This window comes from Mastigoproctus giganteus, chromosome 13 (assembly GCF_048544385.1).
Source record: "Mastigoproctus giganteus isolate SK-2022 chromosome 13, ASM4854438v1, whole genome shotgun sequence".
Classification (NCBI taxonomy): domain Eukaryota; kingdom Metazoa; phylum Arthropoda; class Arachnida; order Uropygi; family Thelyphonidae; genus Mastigoproctus; species Mastigoproctus giganteus.
The window spans coordinates 169,205,038-169,225,913 of NC_143587.1; the positions used below are offsets into that span (position 1 = coordinate 169,205,038).

General features: G+C 40.1%; 1 protein-coding gene across 1 annotated transcript in view; it reads right to left on the minus strand.

Moving 5' to 3' along the window:
- LOC150076598 (uncharacterized) overlaps positions 1-20,876 on the minus strand; it is a 461,481-nt gene that overhangs the window by 151,681 nt on the left and 288,924 nt on the right. The window lies entirely within an intron of this gene.

The window sequence follows — 20,876 nt, forward strand, 5'->3', positions numbered from 1 at the left end:
AGATGATCCTGCAGTGCTTCTTTAACCAGTGCCTCCATTAATTTACCTGGAACAGAAGTTAAACTAACAGGTCTATAATTACTTGTGTCAGCCTTTGATCCTCCTTTGTGAATTGGGGTTACATTTGCACATCTCCAGTCTATGGGCACCTCCCCTGAGTCCAAAGAAGCTCTCATAATTATGGCTAGGGGTTTGCATACTTCCTTTGCTGCCTCCTTTAATATAACTGGATAGATCCCATCCACCCCAGGTGCCTTTTTTATGTTTATCCTCAACAATCTCTCCTCCACTTTCCTCTCAGTTATTACAAAATCATCCAGCTCACTGCCAATGTTTACTTTACCTACATCATTCTCCTTCCTGAATAACTCCTCATGCGTGAATGTAGATGCAAAATACTCGTTTAGATTGTTAGCCACCTGAGCAGGATCCTCAACTGTTGAACCATCAATATCCAGTGGACCAATCTGATTCATCCCTTTCCTTTTCGAGTTCAAGTATGTAAAAAACTCTTTTCTGTTTTTCTTTGCATCCTTTGCCAAGGATTTTTCATAGTCTGCCTTTGCCTGCCTAATCTCCTTTGTGACTTGGTTACAGACCAACTTATATCTATCATAGGCTTCCATGTCACCCATTAATTTGTATGTATCCCATGCATTTTTCTTCTCTGCCACATGTCTCATTAGTTCATCTGACAACCATTTAGGCCTAAACCTTGAACAATATTTCTTAGTTGGTATGTAAAGCCTGGTAGCCTCCAAGATTAGTTCCTTGAATGCTTCCCATTTTGAGTTTGCTGTTGGTAACATCATCAGTTGGTCCCACTGTATAGAATTTAAATACTGTCTCAGACCATCATAGTCGCCTTTACGAAAACAAAAACCCTTCCCTTTACCTCTGATGGTAGTTACCTCCTTGAGTAAATCCCACTTCAACACACTGTGATCACTGCCACCTAGTGGTTCATTTATCTGCAGGTTCTTAATGCATGAAGAATCACTACTGATAATCAGATCAAGAGTATTGCTCCCTCTTGTTGCCTCACGAACATGCTGATGTAGAAAACAATCATCCAATAAATCCACAAAAGCCTTGCTAGTGTGCGAGTGACCAACCCACAAATTCCAGTCAATATCTGGGAAATTAAAGTCCCCCATTATAAGACTCTCAGATTTACTGGCCCACTCTATTTCCCTGTACAATATCTTATTATACTCATCAGAGTCATTAGGCCTATAGCACACTCCTACTCTCAATTTTGATTTCCCTATGCTTATGTCGCACCAAACTGACTCGACACTGCCCTGTCCATCGATGTCGACTGGCTTCACTTCCTTGGACTTTATGTGTTTCTTAATTAATAGCATAACCCCTCCTCCCCTCCTGTCCTGTCTATCCTTTCTATACACATTGTATTCCCCAAATTCCAGTTCCGCATTACTTATATCTGTGTGACACCACGTCTCTGATATCCCAACAATATCTGCCTTTGATGTTTTGAGCAATACCTCAAATTCATCAAATTTATTTACCAAACTCCTAGCATTGGTGTACACGCAGGTATACATGCACCTGTTTCTATTCTTAGCTACCCTAACACAACCCATGTGTTTACTTGTACCGCAATGACTACCAGCAGTCTCTGAAATATCCTGCATCTTGTTTTTCAGACTTCTGCTCATTTCAATAGAAGCAGTGCAAGAATCACTTCCACCTCTGCCAGTGGCTACTGTTAATCTATTAGTCCTTGTATCCCCCCCAACTAGCAGTTTTCCGACCCACCTAACACTGCCTCGACAGCATCAGCAAAAATTCTTGCACCCTTTCTATTTAAGTGTATCCCATCCCTGTAGAAGCAATCTCTCCTGTTAACAAGTACAGTCCAGGCTGAAAAAAATTCTACCCCTTGAGCCTTGCACAATCCCTCCAGGGCCGAATTGATCGACAAGGCTCTCATCATATACTCCTTCCTATCGTGTCTGGGCAGAATTGCAGACACTTTCAAGTTCAACCCTAATTCACGGCTTTTTTTCAACAGTGACCTGTACTTGCTAAGTAATTCCGCCGGTCTCCTACTCTTAATATCATTAGTGCCAACGTGTACAACTATATCACCTTTTGTGCCCTTAAAAGATGATATCCGCTCTACAACGTCATCAACCTTTGCCCCTGGCAGACATACCCTGGTCCTATTCCACCTATCCTTTTTACAAAGTATGTTCCCCGTTTCCCTGACAATAGAGTCACCAACAACTACTAGTTCCTGTGGGACCAGCGCATTCTGCCTAGGGGGCTGCTTCTGTGTTGCCTGATGACCAAGTGCAAGCTCTGGCGTTGATGTGGGCAGCTGAGAGCTTGATGGGCCCCTCAATTTATTTCCTTCGAGGGCATCCACCCTGTCCTTCAAGCTCTCATAAAGGCCCATAACAACGCTGAGTTGTCGCCTGATTTCCTTGCACTCCTTACATCGTGCACACACAAAGACATCCCCCTTGGCAGTATCATGTCCCGTACCCGACTGCTCCGCAAACATCAAGCAAACAGTGCATTTTAATAGACTGTGATTCAGAGGGCAACTGCCCCCCTCAGTTCTCCCCTGAACCACAGCACTCCCATTAGCTTGAGCCTTTTGCTTTGCTGCTCTGGTCAGAGTCATGATTCCGATTTAATTCAATAAAATTCAAAACAAAAATTAAATCCTTAAGTTATATCCCAAAACAGTTATGTTATATATATATTTTTTTCGGTATCTAGTGTTTTCTACGAGTTCCCTTTATACAACTTCCGAATCACGTGTACCACTATAGTTATGTATTAATTATTTGTTACGATTAAGTCGTTATATATATATATATATATATATATATATATATATATATATATATATATATATATATATATATATATATATATAGAGTTAAAAGTACAATTTAATTGACAATAAAGTTTATCAAGATTAATAGATTTACTGATTAATTGACAATATTATATTATGCACTATACGACACTAAGCTTATGCTATCGTGTAAAAATGGCGGGAATTCACGAACGGTATTTCTACGGACTCGTAAGTATTGATTAGCTTCCAAATCTCGCTATCTCAATTTAGAATCAACTAAGGATCCTGACTAGGTCTATAATCTACTTATAGATGATAATTTGATATAACAGTTGGTTAATAAATCGACCAACTGTTATATCAAATTATCATCTATAAGTAGATTATAGACCCATATGGTGCAAGGAAGCCTGAGGCTTATGCTGCACCAGGAAAAAAAAAAAAAAAAACATTCCCAAGTTACCCTGAGAGAGAGAGAGAGAGAGAGAGAGTCAAAAGTAGAAGGGAATCACCAAGAAAGAGAAGAATGATGATATCCAGCTCAGGACCCTGGGTGTGCCAAGCCCATACTCACCAGATGTGAGCCCCCGGGGTTAATTGTTCTAGCAACTCTACATCCTTCCTAAAATGAGGCCTCCAGACATGAAAGCAGTACTCAAGGTGTGTCCTGACCATTGCCTTATACAAAGGTATAATCACCTCCTCCTCTCTGCTAGCAAAATTCCTATATATCATTGACAAAACTCCATGCACTACTCAGAGAAATTCATATCTGACTGCACAATTACTCCCAGGTCTTTTTAATTCTGCACCTCCATGAGTGTAGTATCACACAGTTGGTACATTTCTCTTGAGTTACTGTTACTCATGTGCAGTACTTTGCATTTAGTATTAGCATAGGCACGTGATGCAAGAAAAGAAGCTTATCAGCCAAAAGAAGAAAAAAAAAAACCCTTCTGATTTCACCCACCCACTCACTCCAAATTGTCTGTCTAGTTCTGCCTTGAATCTATTTAAGCTGTCAAGTACAATGACAGATGGAAATTTGTTCCAGCAATCAACCACCCACTGGCTAAAGGCAAACTTCTGCACATCTATCTTTCTGTCTTACAACTATCTTTCTGCAATTTGAATTTATACCCTCTCGGGCAATTATTATGAGCAAGAGGAAGAATCCTATCAGCACTGAGCATGCTCGAACCATTCAAGGCTTTATACACCTCACTCAGATCACCTCGCAGGTGCCTAGTCTCCAGACACTGTAATTTGCAAAACTTAAGCCTTTCTTCGTAAGAGCGACCCTTTGTTCCATTCACTAATCTTGTTGCCCTTTTCTGTACTTGTTCCAACAGCTGTACATCCTTCTTAAAATGACGCCTCCAGAACTGTATACAGTACTCAAGGTGTGGCCTGACCATTGCCTTATACAAGGGAATAATCACCTCCTTATCCCTGCTAGAAAAATTCCTGTATATCATTGACAAGACACTATGAGCTACTCTTGCAGACCATCTGCACTGCTCAGAAAACTTCGTATCTGCCTGCACAATTACCCGCAGATCCTTTTCATTCTCTACCACTATCAGTGTAGTACCACACAGTTGATACGTTTCTCTGGGGGTTACTGCTTCCCATATGCAGTACTTTACATTTTTCAATGTTAAAAGTTCAGTTGCTACCTCTCAGCCCCTCTGCTCAACTTTTCTAGATAGTGTTGTAGTAATGTACTGTCATTAACAACCCTGCCAACCTTCGTATCATCTGCAAACGTGGACATTAAGCCTGATATACCTTCATCAGTATCATTAATAAATGCAGAAAACAACAATGGACACAACAGCGAACCCTGGGGGGGACTCCACTAATAACATTAGTTCATGAAGAGCAGTGTCCATTAATTACCTCTCTCTCTGTCTTCTCCCACTCAACTATCCTTTATATATAACAGCAATTTGCCCTTAATAGTTGTAGTTGATTTTGTTGAGAAATAAATAATGCAAGTATCACCAACCGTATTCAGCAATATTAATTATGTTTGTCAAAGCAGTGATTCTAGAAGTCTTTCTCATTTGTCTCTATTAGACTCAGATTGGTCCCTAATAAAGAAATGGGAGGAGGAATCTCTATATGCAGTTCTGTTGGGTCATTACAAGTATATTCATTGCTTAATGAGAAGTACACAGAAACTATTTTTAACATAATTCCTAAAGAGACAGTTATTGCTGCAACGTCTAACAATGTCCACTGATTGATTTAATGACACATTGGCAACTAACGACAATGCACCAAATGAAGATGTGAGGTGATCTGATTGAGGTGTATGACACCTTGAATGGTTTGAGCATGCTCAATGCTGATGGGATTCTTCCTCTTGCTCAGAATAATCACCTAAGAGGGCATAAATTCAAATTGAGGAAAGACAGATGTGCGGAAGTTTGCCTTTAGCCAGAGGGTAGTTGGTTAGGGAACAGACTTCCATCCTTTGTTGTGGAAGTTGATAGCCTAAATAAATTTAAGGCTCAGCTGGACAGGTATTTGGAACGAACAGAGAAGTGAAATGGGAGCTTTTTTTTTTTTTTTTTGTCTGATGCTGCATAAGCTTGCTTTCTTGCATCATATGCCTCTACTAATATTAAAGTTAAAGAAAACACATCAAAAAATATATTTGGTAACATTTAAACAGGTTACCCTGTAAAAGAATGAAATGCATATCAAAAATATAAAAGGATAAATTAAAATATGCGTGTACAAATTAATGGACTATAAAAAGTTAAAAACATCAGAGACATTTTTTTTGTAATCTAAAATCTGGCTGAATGTAAAGGGTTTGGCCAGATTAATAATATCTATGAAACATAAAACATCATTCAATAGTAAAAATGGAACATTCCATAATTACCCCCAGGGGCTCACATCTGGTGAGTATGGGCTTGGCACACCCAGGGCCCTGAGCTGGATATCATCATTCTGCTCTTTCTTGGTGATTCGTTTGTATTTCTGACTCTCTCTCTCTCTCTCTCTCTCTCAGTGGTAACTCAAATTTTTTTTTTTTTTCGGCAGGTGCAGCAAAAGCCTCAGGCTTCCTTGCACCATATGGCTAATTATAATAATAATATGAATAATGGTTAAAACAGTTTCACAGTTCTCATACATGGTGGGTCATCCACCCTCAGCAGAAAGGAGTGTGTAAGATGACTGAAACCTATGCAGAGTCCAGCAAGGACAACTTCCTCTCTCTTTGGACCCTGCATAGACTGAACTGCCATTGCTTGATTATAGGCTTTATCTGCTTCAGTTCATTTGCAGCCTGTTCATGCCAAGAATCCTGCCACTGAGAGTATAGCTTATTATGTGTTGTTTCCTTGTAGACTGTAAAAGGGACTGACAGGCAACAGTTATTCAAGGAGAGACTGCATATTTTGCAGAGTTATCAGCAAGATCATTCCCCCCCAATCCCAATGTGGCTTGGAATCCAGGAGAAGCAGATGTCAAATCCAATTTTAAAAGATAAAGCATTTGCTGAATCCAGGATAAGATGAATGAAGATTCAGTTCAGCAGTATATATACATATATATTATTTTCTCGCAAGAAGCTGGATGGACATTATTTCATGTGGAATAGCAGCTGATCTCCATACATGATTTTTACTTAGAGCCATCTGTGTATACAGGCAGAAAGTCAGAATATTTCACTTGATGTGCTGCAAACAGTTGCTGGCAGAGCTGGTTTGCTACAGCCTTCATCCAGATCTTGAGGGAGAAGTCACAATTTGGAAGATACACATGCCATCAGGTTTATCACATCCCATTACCTTTTGGTGTGACAATGTGTTTGTGGTTACTCCCTGGGATTCACGCAACCAACTCTTGGGCCACCTTAACTCTCTGTCTCTTTTCATAAAATTCACTATCGAGCTAGAGTGAGACAATACCTCCCGTACGTAGATACCCTTGTCCAATGTGAGGTCACACATTTGAGGACAACAGTCTATTGCAAGCTGATGTGTGCTGGCCAATTTGCCAACTACCAGTCAGTACACAAATGCAACCATCTTCTCAGCACTACACAAGCCCTGATAACTTGTGCCTGGACCCATTCTAGTTCTGTGGATGAAAGGCACACAGATTGCTAGGTCGAGACAGATCTTGCAAAGTGTGCTTACCTCCCCCTAGATAGGTGCGACCCACAGGACTGTTCACAGTAATGACTACCGCGACTGCTTTTATCCCATACTTCCCAAACCTCTCACAGCAGGTTTCTAGGGTCTTCAAATCTTCTGGGATAAAGTGCTTACAACTGCCTGACAGGAAGTTGCGATCCTATGTCTTCAAAGTAAAAACATCAGTTCCCACCTTGCTGCAGAGTGGACTAGTCTACTGCATTTCTTGCCGTGACTGCACTAGTTGCTATGTCAGGGAAACTGTTTGTTTGTTTGTTTGTTTATGGGCTTTACGGTGCAAGGGCAGCAAGGCCATAATGCACCTAACTATGGTGATGTTAAATACACAGTTTATGTATACAAATGTTGAAATTCAAACTGTGTTGTACAGTTGTATCTGTTTAAGAAAAAATTTTTATCACATGTGGGGAATCTGCCAGGAGGTCAGCAATACTGAAAGAGGTGTTCGTCCTGGAAAAAGAGGTACACAAAGCTTGTCGATCACTATTGTATTTGGGGCAACCAAATGAGTACATGTTGAACAGTGAGCCGAGTGTTGCAATTTGTACACAGTGGTGGATCAGTACCTGCAAGAAGATAAAGATGTGTATGGCCTATTCGTAGTCCTGCTAATACGACTTCTTCATACCTGTTTTCACGTAAACTGGATTTCCACGGTTGCAGATGTTTCTTTATACGGAGTAGTTTGTTCCCAACTTGACTTTGCCAGATGTGTTGCCCTTTTTCCAGACACCGCTTCTTTATAATTGACTTGTAATCTGTGATCGGTATACTAAAGGGTTCATCTATAGGATCTGTAGCAGTTTTCACAGCTAGGTCAGCACATTCATTTCCAGAAATTCCCACATGACCAAGGATCCAACAAAAGATGACTTTTTTGTTTCTTCTTATTTAGCTTAGTTGTGGTATTCAAAATCTGTATGAGTAAGGGGTTATCATGGTTTTTATTTTGCTATATAGCTTGGATAGCACTAATGGAGTCTATATAGATCACACTGTTCGATATTTCTGTTGATAAGGTGAAATTTAACACAATGAAGATAGCACAGAGTTGTGCAGTGTAGCTGCTGCATTGAATGGGGAGTTTCTTGGTTATGGTAAGGTTGGGAAAAACTGCTGCTGCACCAATATGGGTGTCAGTTTTAGATCCGTCCATGTAGATTGGCATGTACTGTTGTTTGTTGTTTGTTATTTGGTTTTTAGGAGCATTAGCAACTAAGGCCATATTGCTCCGGGATATGCGGTGGTCATTCCTTGACCTTTCCGCATACTCCGTATTTGGTGGTGACGGGCTCGAACCCCGGTCTAATCAAGAAGCATGTGCTACGCACTGCTGCTCCTTCCCACCTGGCTACGGAGGCGCCTGGCACGTACTCTGCATGCTGGGTTATCAATGTGGCGTGAGTTTACGGTATGTCCTGTTGGGAAAAGGTGTGTTTCCCCAATGATGTGAGTGATAGGTTGCACAAAGGTATGTGATACATCCAAGTTGGAGCTGTCCGAGGAGTAGTAGGCTGTATCATGCTAAGGTCAATTTGCCAGTCACTGAGCAGGGAACCAGGTGTATCCCTGTTGATGGGTTTTTAGATGGATAGGCTCTGTAAAAGTTCTCCCATTTGGGCAAAAAAAGTCCATTTCAAGTAGGGTTTTCTAGTTGCCCTTTAACCTTTGCTGTGTAGCTTAACAGAAGCATTTCTCTGCTTAGATGTAAAGAGGTTTCATCTGCTTCAGCATATAAGCTCTGAACTGGCGATGTACGGAATGCCCCTAGTGCAAGCCAGAGAGTTGTTGTTGTTATTTGGTTTTTAGGAGCATTAGCAACTAAGGCCATATTGCTCCGGGGATATGTGGTGGTCATTCCCTGACCTTTCCGCATCCTCTGTATTTGGTGGTCACGGGCTTGAACCCCAGTCTAATCAAGAAGCGTGTACTACGCACTGCTGCTCCTGCCCACCTGGCTATGGAGGCGCGTAAAGCCAGAGAGAACTGTGGTGTATGGGATCAAGCCAACATAAGGCACTTGGTCTAGCAGAGCTGTACACAACAGAGCCGTAGTCTAGACACGACCGAATTAATGCATGATATAAATGCAGTAGCTTGTAACGGTCGGCTCCCCACGTTGTGCCAGATAGTATTTTTAAGATGTTTAGTTTCTTAAAAGACAAGTAATCTGGAGCTCTTTTATATGTTTGAGGAAGGTAAGTTTTTGGTCTAGAAGCACACCAAGAAAGCAGACACTGCAAACCACTGGGATCATTTGATTTTCTAGGTGAAGTTCTGGGTCTGGATGTAGGTTACGCTTCCTACAGAAGTGTATCCCGACAGTCTTTTGTGGTGAGAGGCGAAAACCATTGTTTTGGGACCATTTTACAACTTTGTTGATGGCACGTTGCAACTGTCTTTCTACCATTCGCATATTAGGCGAATGGCAGTAAATACTGAAGTCCATCAGCATACAGAGTAGTGGACACTGTCTGTGGTAGATCCTGTGTTATGGAGTTCATTGTTATGTTAAATAGGGTGGCACTTAGTACTGAACCTTGTGGGATCCCTTTATCTTGGATAAAACTGGAAGATAACTAGTTGTTGACTCTAACTTGAAATGAGCGATGATGGAGGAAGATTCTGATAAATTTTGGCAGGTGTCTGCATAGTCCTAGATCGTTGTAAAATAATAAGAGCAGTTTACCTCAATACAGTATGTAGAACATGTCCGTATAATGCTCTCCAGAAATTAAAACGAAAAAAATCGAAAAACTTACATTAGAGTAAAAAATAATTAAAAACCAATTAAACACAATTAAAAATATTAAAACGAATCGAACGAAAATATGGACTGGGCGACAATGAATTTATTCTCACTAGATGTTACCTTGTCATATACGAATGTCAATGTTGAATACACATTAGATATTATTTGGGATATGTTAAATAATAACTCAACACCGATTAATTATACGAAGCTACCTATTAAGGAAATTTTTCACTTAATTAAACTGTTAGTTGAGGCCAACTACATCACCTTTTGAGGTGATATAGTTGGCCAAGGTGTACAAACAAATTTTTGGATTACCAATGGGTTTGAGCCTGAACGGCTTAATGTCAGAGATCTAATCTCTCAAAGATTGAGCATATACATTCGACACCTTTTCGACCCTGTATCACATACAATGGGATGTATTTAGATGATGCTCTAGTTGTTACTGGTAGTAGTACTATCCAAGACATTTTATATTTGTTTAATAATATTCATTCTAGACTCAAATTTACATTGGAAAGGGAAGATATGGATACAAAGTCAGTAAACTTTCTAAATTTCACTTATTCTAGACTCGAATAAAATCCAATTTAGCATATATCGAAAATCTACAAACACCGGTATGCTTCTACATTATAATAGCTATCACCCATTCACCTACAAAAGATCGATTATCTTTATCAATTTCTAAATGCCTATAAATATTCAACGACGGAATCTGCTTTGGGCTCAGAAATACAAATATTAACTAACATGTTCTTAAACAGGTGTTATCCCCTTGCCACAATAAACCGAACTGAGGTACAGGCTAATGATAGGATACAAAATACTACACCAACCAACAATAGTAATATCAAAACATACTTATTTCTGTCCCATATGTTGAACAGTGGCATAAACAGCTTAATAGATTCTTTCAAGATACCGAATTTAAAATTGTGGCCAGACCAATACGGAAATTACACACTATACTAAACTATCGCTCGGTTCTTTCCGCGTTCGCAACACAAATTAATGACCTGGTATACAACATTTCTTGCGGTGATTGCGACTCGTCTTACCAAGGTTCGATGTGTTTTTCTCTGAATATTCGTGTAAATCAACATGAAGCCTCAGTTCTTGCTTCTTGTTCAGCAGCATCAGAATTAGCTTTTCATGCCATTAACAAAAAACATACTTTTTTATTTAATGAGGCCAAAATACTTAATGTTCAATGTAATTATACACAACTGTTAATTGCAGAAACCATAGAAATTAAATTGCACAAGAATTCTGTTAATGTTCATCGGCCATAATTGATCTCTGATGCGTGGACCTTTACGCACATGCGCAAAGACAAATAATCACTATTTAAGTTTCATGTTCAACCCTATTTGGTAATTTTCATTCCTGTGATCAAGACATAGTCGAAAAGCATTGTCAGATTCAAGAAGGAAAATCGTTTTGAATATTTTCGTTAGATTCTTTTTAATATTTTTAATTGCGTTAAATTGATTTTTAATTATTTATTACTGTAATGTAAGCTTTTCGATTTTTTCGTTTTAATTTCTGGAGGGTATCATATGGAAGTGTTCTACGTACTATATTGAGGTAAACTCCTCTTATTATTTTACAAATATTAATATCAATGTAGAATGTATTGAGCATTACAGCTCTGATTTATACTATTCAGTTTCTATTTCAGTTCTTCATCTTAGTCCTAGATCGTATAGGTTTCGCATTATACCATACCTCCCAGCTGTGTCGAACGCTTTTTCTATGTCAGAGAGAACCATGACATTGTGTTCTTTTCGTACAAAAGCATCACTGATGTTTATTTCTGCCCTGATGAGTACATCAAGAATGGATCTGCCGTCATGGAAACAGCATTGTATTAGGTTAAGAAGGTTGTTTTGGACTAGAAATCAGGTCAGGCGGGCATTGATAATTTTTTCCAGAACTTCGCTCATGCAGCTGGTGAGTGCAATGGGTCAGTAATGTTGTGGATTTGTAGGGTCTTTTCCTGGTTTTGGAAATGCCAAAACATAAGCGTGATGCCATTTGTCTCGGAAGGTATTCTCTTTGAAAATTCTGTTATAAAGAAGTAACAGTGTCTTAAGGGTGGGTTCAGTAAGTTGTGCTATCATGATGTAATGTATTCCGTCTGGTCCTGTTGCACTGAGTTTAGTGGTGGCTAAAGCATGATGCAATTCAGATATTGTGAAGGGGAGACTGTATGCAGTGCCAGAGGCTGATTTAAAATTAGCATTAGCATTAGTAGAGGCATATGATGCAAGAAAGCAAGCTTATTCAGCATCAGCCAAAAAAAAAAAAAAAAAACACACACCACTCCCATTTCACCCCTCCGTTCGTTCGAAATACCTGTCTAGTTGAGCTTTAAATTTGTTTAGGCTATCAACTTCAACAACAAATGATGGAAGTCGGTTCCACCAACCAACCACCCGCTGGCCAAAGGCAAATTTCCGCACATCTATCTGACATCCGTCCTTCCTCAATTTGAATTTATGCCCTCTGAGGTGATTATTCTAAGCAAGATGAAGAATCCCATTGGCATTGAGCATGCTCAAACCATTCAAAGCCTTATACACCTCTATCAGATCACCTCGCTGGTGCCTAGTCTCCAGACTCTGTAATTTGCAAAACTTAAGCCTTTCTTCGTAAGAGCAACCCTTTGTTCCATTCACTAATCTTGTTGCCCTTCTCTGTACCCGTTCCAGCAGCTCTACATCCTTCTTGAAATGAGGCCTCCAGACCTGTATACAGTACTCAAGATGTGGCCTAACCATTGCCTTATACAAGGGAATAATCACTTCCTTATCCCTGCTAGAAAAATTCCTGTATATCATTGACAAGACACCATGAGCTACTCTTGCAGCTCGTCTGCACTGCTCAGAGAACTTCATATCTGCCTGCACAATTACCCCCAGGTCCTTTTCATTCTCCACCACTGTCAGTGTAGTACCGCAGAGTTGATACGGTGCTCTGGGGTTACTGTTTCCCATATGTAGTACTTTACATTTGTCAATGCTAAACTTAATTTGCCACCTCTCAGCCCATCTGTTCAACCTTTCCAGATCCTGTTGCAGCAGCATAGCGTCAGCAGTGTCCTTAACAACCCTGCCAACCTTTGTATCATCTGCAAACTTGGACATTAAACTTGGTATCCCATCATCAATATCATTCATAAACACCGAAAACAACAACGGACCCAACACTGAACCCTGAGGAACTCCACTAATAACATTAGTCCACGTTGAGCAGTGTCCATTGATTACCACTCTCTGTCTTCTGCCACTCAACCATCCCCTTATCCATAGCCGCAATTTGCCTCCAATGCCACACTGCTCCAATTTGTGCAGCAGTCTTCCATGTGCAACAGTATCAAAAGCCTTTCTAAGATCCAAATATATAATATCAAAGTTATTCCCTGCATCCAGTTCTTTTGTGACTACATCATAGTATCCAATCAAATTGGTCAGGCAAGACCTGCCCTTAACAAAACCATGCTGCATCTGAGCTATAACTGAATTCTTGTCTAGATGATCCTGCAGTGCTTCTTTAACCAGTGCCTCCATTAATTTACCTGGAACAGAAGTTAAACTAACAGGTCTATAATTACTTGTGTCAGCCTTTGATCCTCCTTTGTGAATTGGGGTTACATTTGCACATCTCCAGTCTATGGGTACCTCCCCTGAGTCCAAAGAAGCTCTCATAATTATGGCTAGGGGTTTGCTTACTTCCTTTGCTGCCTCCTTTAATATAACTGGATAGATCCCATCCACCCCAGGTGCCTTTTTTATGTTTATCCTCAACAATCTCTCCTCCACTTTCCTCTCAGTTATTACAAAATCATCCAGCTCACTGCCAATGTTTACTTTACCTACATCATTCTCCTTCCTGAATAACTCCTCATGCGTGAATGTAGATGCAAAATACTCGTTTAGATTGTTAGCCACCTGAGCAGGATCCTCAACTGTTGAACCATCAATATCCAGTGGACCAATCTGATTCATCCCTTTCCTTCTTGAGTTTAAATATGTAAAGAACTCTTTTCTGTTTTTCTTTGCATCCTTTGCCAAGGATTTTTCGTAGTCTGCCTTTGCCTGCCTAATCTCCTTTGTGACTTGGTTACAGACCAACTTATATCTATCATAGGCTTCCATGTCACCCATTAATTTGTATGTATCCCATGCATTTTTCTTCTCTGCCACATGTCTCATTAGTCCATCTGACAACCATTTAGGCCTAAACCTTGAACAATATTTCTTAGTTGGTATGTAAAGCCTGGTAGCCACCAAGATTAGTTCCTTGAATGCTTCCCATTTTGAGTTTGCTGTTGGTAACATCATCAGTTGGTCCCGCTGTATAGAATTTAAATACTGTCTCAGACCATCATAGTCGCCTTTACGAAAACAAAAGCCCTTCCCTTTACCTCTGATGGTAGTTACCTCCTTGAGTAAATCCCACTTCAACACACTGTGATCACTGCCACCTAGTGGTTCATTTATCTGCAGGTTCTTAATGCATGAAGAATCACTACTGATAATCAGATCAAGAGTATTGCTCCCTCTTGTCCCCCATTAAAATCCCCCATTATAAGACTCTCTGATTTACTGGCCCACTCTATTTCCCTGTACAATATCTTATTATACCCATCAGAGTCATTAGGCCTATAGCACACTCCTACTCTCAATTTTGATTTCCCTATGCTTATGTCACACCAAACTGACTCGACACTGCCCTGTCCATCGATGTCGACTGGCTTCACTTCCTTGGACTTTATGTGTTTCTTAATTAATAGCATAACCCCTCCTGTCCTGTCTATCCTTTCTATACACATTGTATTCCCTAAATTCCAGAATCCACATTACTTATATCTGTGTGACACCACGTCTCTGATATCCCAACAATATTTTGAGCAATACCTCAAATTCATCAAATTTATTTACCAAACTCCTAGCATTGGTGTACACGCAGGTATACATGCACCTGTTTCTATTCTTAGCTACCCTAACACAACCCATGTGTTTACTTGTACCGCAATGACTCCCAGCAGTCTCTGAAATATCAGGCATCTTGTTTTTCAGGCTTCTGCTCATTTCAATAGAAGCAGTGCAAGAATCACTTCCACCTCTGCCAGTGGCTACTGTTAATCTATTAGTCCTTGTATCCCCCCCCCAACTAGCAGTTTTCCGACCCACCTAACACTGCCTCGACAGCATCAGCAAAAATTCTTGCACCCTTTCTATTTAAGTGTATCCCATCCCTGTAGAAGCAATCTCTCCTGTTAACAAGTACAGTATAGGCTGAAAAAAATTCTACCCCTTGAGCCTTGCACAATCCCTCCAGGGCCGAATTGATCGACAAGGCTCTCATCATATACTCCCTCCTATCGTGTCTGGGTAGAATTGCAGACACTTTCAAATTCAACCCTAATTCACGGCTTTTTTTCAACAGTGACCTGTACTTGCTAAGTAATTCCGCCGGTCTCCTACTCTTAATATCATTAGTGCCAACGTGTACAACTATATCACCTTTTGTGCCCTTAAAAGATGATATCCGCTCTACATCGTCATCAACCTTTGCCCCTGGCAGATATACCCTGGTCCTATTCCACCTATCCTTTTTACAAAGCATGTTCCCCGTTTCCCTGACAATAGAGTCACCAACAACTACTAGTTCCTTCGGGACCAGCGCATTCTGCCTAGGGGGCTGCCTCTGTGTTGCCTGATGACCAAGTGCAAGCTCTGGCATTGATGTCGGCAGCTGAGAGCTTGATGGGCCCCTCAGTTTATTTCCTTCGAGGGCATCCACCCTGTCCTTCAAGCTCTCATAAAGGCCCATAACAACGCTGAGTTGTCGCCTGATTTCCTTGCACTCCTTACATCGTGCACACACAAAGACATCCCCCTTGGCAGTATCATGTCCCGTACCCGACTGCTCCGCAAACATCAAGCAAACAGTGCATTTTAAAAGACTGTGATTCAGAGGGCAATCCCCCCCCCCCCTCAGTTCTCCCCTGAACCACAGCACTCCCATTAGCTTGAGCCTTTTGCTTTGCTGCTCTGGTCAGAGTCATGATTCTGATTTAATTCAATAAAATTTCAAAACAAAAATTAAATCCTTAAGTTATATCCCAAAACAGTTATGTTATATATATTTTTTTTCGGTATCTAGTGTTTTCTATGAGTTGTATCCCTTTATACAACTTCCGTATCACGTGTACCACTATAGTTGTGTATTAATTATTTGTTACGATTAAGTCGTTATATATATATAGAGTTAAAAATACAATTTAATTGACAATAAAGTTTATCAAGATTAATAGATTTACTGATTAATTGACAATATTATATTATGCACTATACTACACTAAGCTTATGCTATTGTGTAAAAATGGCGGGAATTCTCAAACGGTACTTCTACGGACTCGTAAGTATTGATTAGCTTCCAAATCTCGCTATCTCAATTTAGAATAAACTAAGGATCCTGACTAGATCTATAATCTACTTATAGAAGATAATTTGATATAACAATTGATTAATAAATCGACTAAATTTGGTTAAAAAAAAAGACCTCTCGTTCAATTTGTAACACGTGGATTTGATACCATTACCGATACTAAGTAATACCTACAAAATCTCTGTCTAAGTTAAACTTTAAACTAAGTATCGTAACTAGGAATATAAAGCTACTCTAGAAAATAAGTTAATATGACAATTTAAGCTAATAAATCAGAAAATAAATCAGGAAAAACTTCTCTGTTCCAAGAGCTTCAAGGAGCTTCGTCCACACAGGCTACCTCGCACCCAGACTTTTCCCAGAATTGATGAAATGTTTCTCAGCCTGTGCTTTGTGTGTAAGATGTCGTGGCTGTAACTCTCATGAACAATTCGCCAAATGCATTCGCAATCTCCACTGGTGTTGTAACATCACAAACATTTACAGTTAGTATGGAAAGGTTGATGCATGGATGTTTTGAGTACATACGTCATATTTTTGCCCATATCATTTGCGTTTTTGTAGTTCTTGTAATTGTGGAGGCAAAATGTCTCTACGCTGCTAGTCTGTCTAATATGTTTTGCCTTTGCCCGAGCCTGTTTAAAGTAGATGAGATTTGCAGTTGTTGGAAACTTCCTGAATATGTTCCATGCTCTGTTCTTTTCTTTTCTAGCCGTGCTGCATTCATTATTCCACCACAATTTTGAGTGTGCTGATATTTTGTTGGATTGCTTTGGAATCACTTTTTCTGCCACCTGTAGCATTTGGTTAGATATATATTCTGTAGCCAAGTTTATGGATGTTTGCTGGACCTGCTTTTCTTCCAGTATTGCTAGTTGCTTATATCCCACTTTGCTTTTAAAAAGTTCCATTTAACAGTTCTGTTAGAAAACTAAGGGATGTTTTTATCAATCCGGCATATCACTGGGTAATGGTCACTACCCAGTGGTTTGCTATGAATAATTAAATATAATTAGACAATATATGGATGCTGAGCACAGAGAGACATCAATAGCTGAAGTAGATCCTGTAAGTAAATGCGCATAAGTGTGTGCGCCATTATTGAGCGTAATCAGATCGTGCTGGTCAAGTAATTTTTCGGCCCATCCGTAGCCAGGTGGGAAGGAGCAGCAGTGCGTAGCACACGCTTCTTGATTAGACCGGGGTTCGAGCCCATCACCACCAAATATGGAGGATGCGGAAAGGTCAGGGAATGACCACCGCATATTCCCGGAGCAATATGGCCTTAGTTGCTAATGCTCCTAAAAACCAAAAAAAACAAACAAACAAACAAGTAATTTTTCTATAATTTTTCCACGTTTGTCCATGTTTTGATTTCCCCATAACGGATGATGACTATTGAGGTCCCCTAGGATGAAGTAGGGTTGAGGAAGCTATACCACTAGTTCTACTAGGTCAGCAGTGTACCTTATATTTTGATTAGGGAGCAAGTATAGCAAGACGATAGTCAAGTCAAAATTAATGTTGACTCGCACTGCAACTGCCTCAAGGTTTGTTTTTAATGGGAGTGATTTGGAGGGTATTCGAGTGTTGATTATCAATGCTACACCCAGTGGTGTAGCACTGATCTATGTGCCAGATTACTAAGGTTGTTTACAACACAACCTTGCCGATGAATTATGTAGTTCCAGAGAGAAACAGTTATATGTGGCATTGGATTGGTTTCCTGAAGGCAGAGGGCGATAGGATCATACTGTGCGAGGAAATCTTGTATGTCATTTAAATTGCTGCGATATCCTCTACAATTCCACTGCAGAAATGTAAGCATTATCTGGGTTTAGTAGAATCCTCGATTTGTTTTCGAGGGGCTAAAGGTTTGTTCTGCTCAGGTTTCCCTTTCCCCTTCTTTGTAAAGGAGGGTTTTCCAGTGTCCATATCCTCATTAGTGAATAGTTCTAATACCTGTTCATCTTGTTGGGAGCTGTCTTCTAAGTCCATCCTGTCTGTTTGTTGGCATTAGAAGTGGGTACCGTTGTGTTTCGCTGTGGGGAAGCATCTGGTTGTACAGTAATTGGCATATTTATAGCTTTACTTTTTTTGCTTGCTGTTTTGGTTTGGTGGAAAAGTGGCCAGTACTGACCTTGCCCAATCAGAGAGTGATTCATTTGGTGGTATGGTTACCACTGTTTGGGTTGATATTTGTTATTTTTTATTTGATATTTGATATTTGTTTTTTGGTTGCTTGAGTATAGGTCTGTTTATTGGTATTCAGGGCTGGAAAGGACTTTTTGGCCTCTTAGTAGGTGACATTGTGTTCAATTTTGTACCGCTGTACATTTTTTTCCCCCATTTCCAGAGGGAACGTTCCTTGGAAAATGACGTATGGGCTTGTTTGCAGTTAGAACAACTTGGTGTTGTCTCTGCAATCAGTATTCATGTGCTCAGTCGATCTGCACGCAGCACAGGCAGCTGCACCTCTGCAGACTGTCTGTGAGTGCCTAAATTTCTGACACTTGTAACAGCATAAGGGGTTTGGAATGCACGCTCTAACACAGCAATTAAGATAACCTGCTTTGATTGCTGTTGGTGGTTTAGGGTTATTGAATGCGAGTATTATGTTCCAAGTATTCCATCCTTCTTTGTCATTATTCTTCTGACACTGATTATTCCTTGGTCTTGTAGTTCCTATTTCAGTTCTTCATCTGACATTTTCATGAGGTCCTATTCGGTGATTACACCCCTTGACGTGTTCAGGGAAACATGCAATGAAACTGTAACAGAAATTCCACCAAACATTTTTAGTTTCCGTAGTTGCTCAGATTGTCGAGCAGTGAAACTATAATAGGTGTACCTATTATAGTTTCAACTGTCTTGGGTGTATCTATTATACTTTCTAGGCATTTTTGCACTAGAAATGGCAATAATTTGCCAATAGGTTGTTCTTGAGTCGAGTGTACAATAAGAAACGTTGGAGTTCAGATTCTGGCTACGTCAGTCTTTGACATTTAGCTGCAACAAAATCAGTCTCCAGCTGTTTTTGCCCTGTAGGGGTCTCATCTATGCACCCGAGTGTATTTCTGGGTTTTAGGAACTGTTTGCTCCATTTTGCCCTGGAAGGGAGAGCTTTTCACTTCCAGATTACTGGCCCCACCACATGGATGCACGATCAGTTTTGTTTTATTACTAACCCACTACCGCTTGGTCACAAAGGTGACCAAGCGGTAGTGGGTTAGTAATAAAACAAAAAGGAGAAGAAAGAAAGAAAGAAGGTATCTTTTTCTTCTAATCTAGTAAAGTGTTTTCTTTACTGAATTAATTGAGTTTTAGTGTAATGCTGAAAATAAGGGAAACGATTTTATTTTATAAAGAAAGAGCACAAATTTACTGGCAAAGACACTTGATCATAAAATCGCTTGGCACCTGGGGCCATCAGGGAAACTGTCAGAAGACTCAGCAAGTGTGTTTCAGAATGCAAAAGAGCCATTAGTTTAGTGGCCATAGAACACTCGGCTATTGCTGAGCAATTCTGGTCAACCAAACCCGACACTGACCCACGCCGTGATGTCATTAGCATTAGCAAGGGCACATGATGCAAGAAGGCAAACTTATATAGCATCAGACAAGGGAAAAAAAACTCTCACACACACACACTCTCACACACACACACACACACACACACACACACACACACACACACACACACACACACACACACACACACACACTCTCACACACACACACACACACACACACACCATTCTCATTTCACTCATCCACCCACTCCAAATGTTTTTCTAGTTCTGCCTTGAATCTGTTTAAACTTTCAACTTCTACAACGACAGATAGAAGTTTATTCCACCAATCAACCACCCACTGGCTAAAGGCAAACTTCCACACATAGATGTGTGGAAGTTTGCACAACTGTCTTTTTGAATTTATGCCTTCTCAGGTGATTATTCTGAGCAAGAGGAATATCCAGTACTCAAGGAGTGGCCTGACCATTGCATTATTAGCATTAGCATTACTAGAGGCATTCGATGCAAGAAAGCAAAGCTTATGCAGCATCAGCCAAAAAAAAAAAAAAAAAAAACCCTCCCATTTCTCCCTCCATTCGTTCCAAATGACTCTCCATTTATTCCATATCGTCCAGCTCAGCCTTAAATTTATTTAGGCTATTAGCTTCCACAACAAAAGATTGAAACCTGTTCCACCAATCAACTACCCACTGGCTAAAGGAAAATTTTTGCACATCTATTCTACAACTATCTTTCCTCAATTTGAAATCCCCTAAGGTTTTTAGTCTGAGGAAGACGAAGAATCCCATCAGCATTCAGCTTGCTCAACCTCATTATACAAAGGGATTACCACATCCTTATCACTGCAATTAAAAATTCCTGTATATCATTGACAAGACACCATGGGCTACTCTTCCAGACCGTCTGCACTGCTCAGAAAACTTCATATCTGCAGGCACAATTACCCCCAGGTCATTTTCGCTCTCTACCTCTGTCAGTATAGTACCACACAGTTAATATGTTACTCTGGGGTTACTGCTTCCCATATGCAGTACTTTACATTTGCAATCATAAACTTCAGTTGCCACCTCTCAGTCCATCTACTAAACTTTCCTAGATCC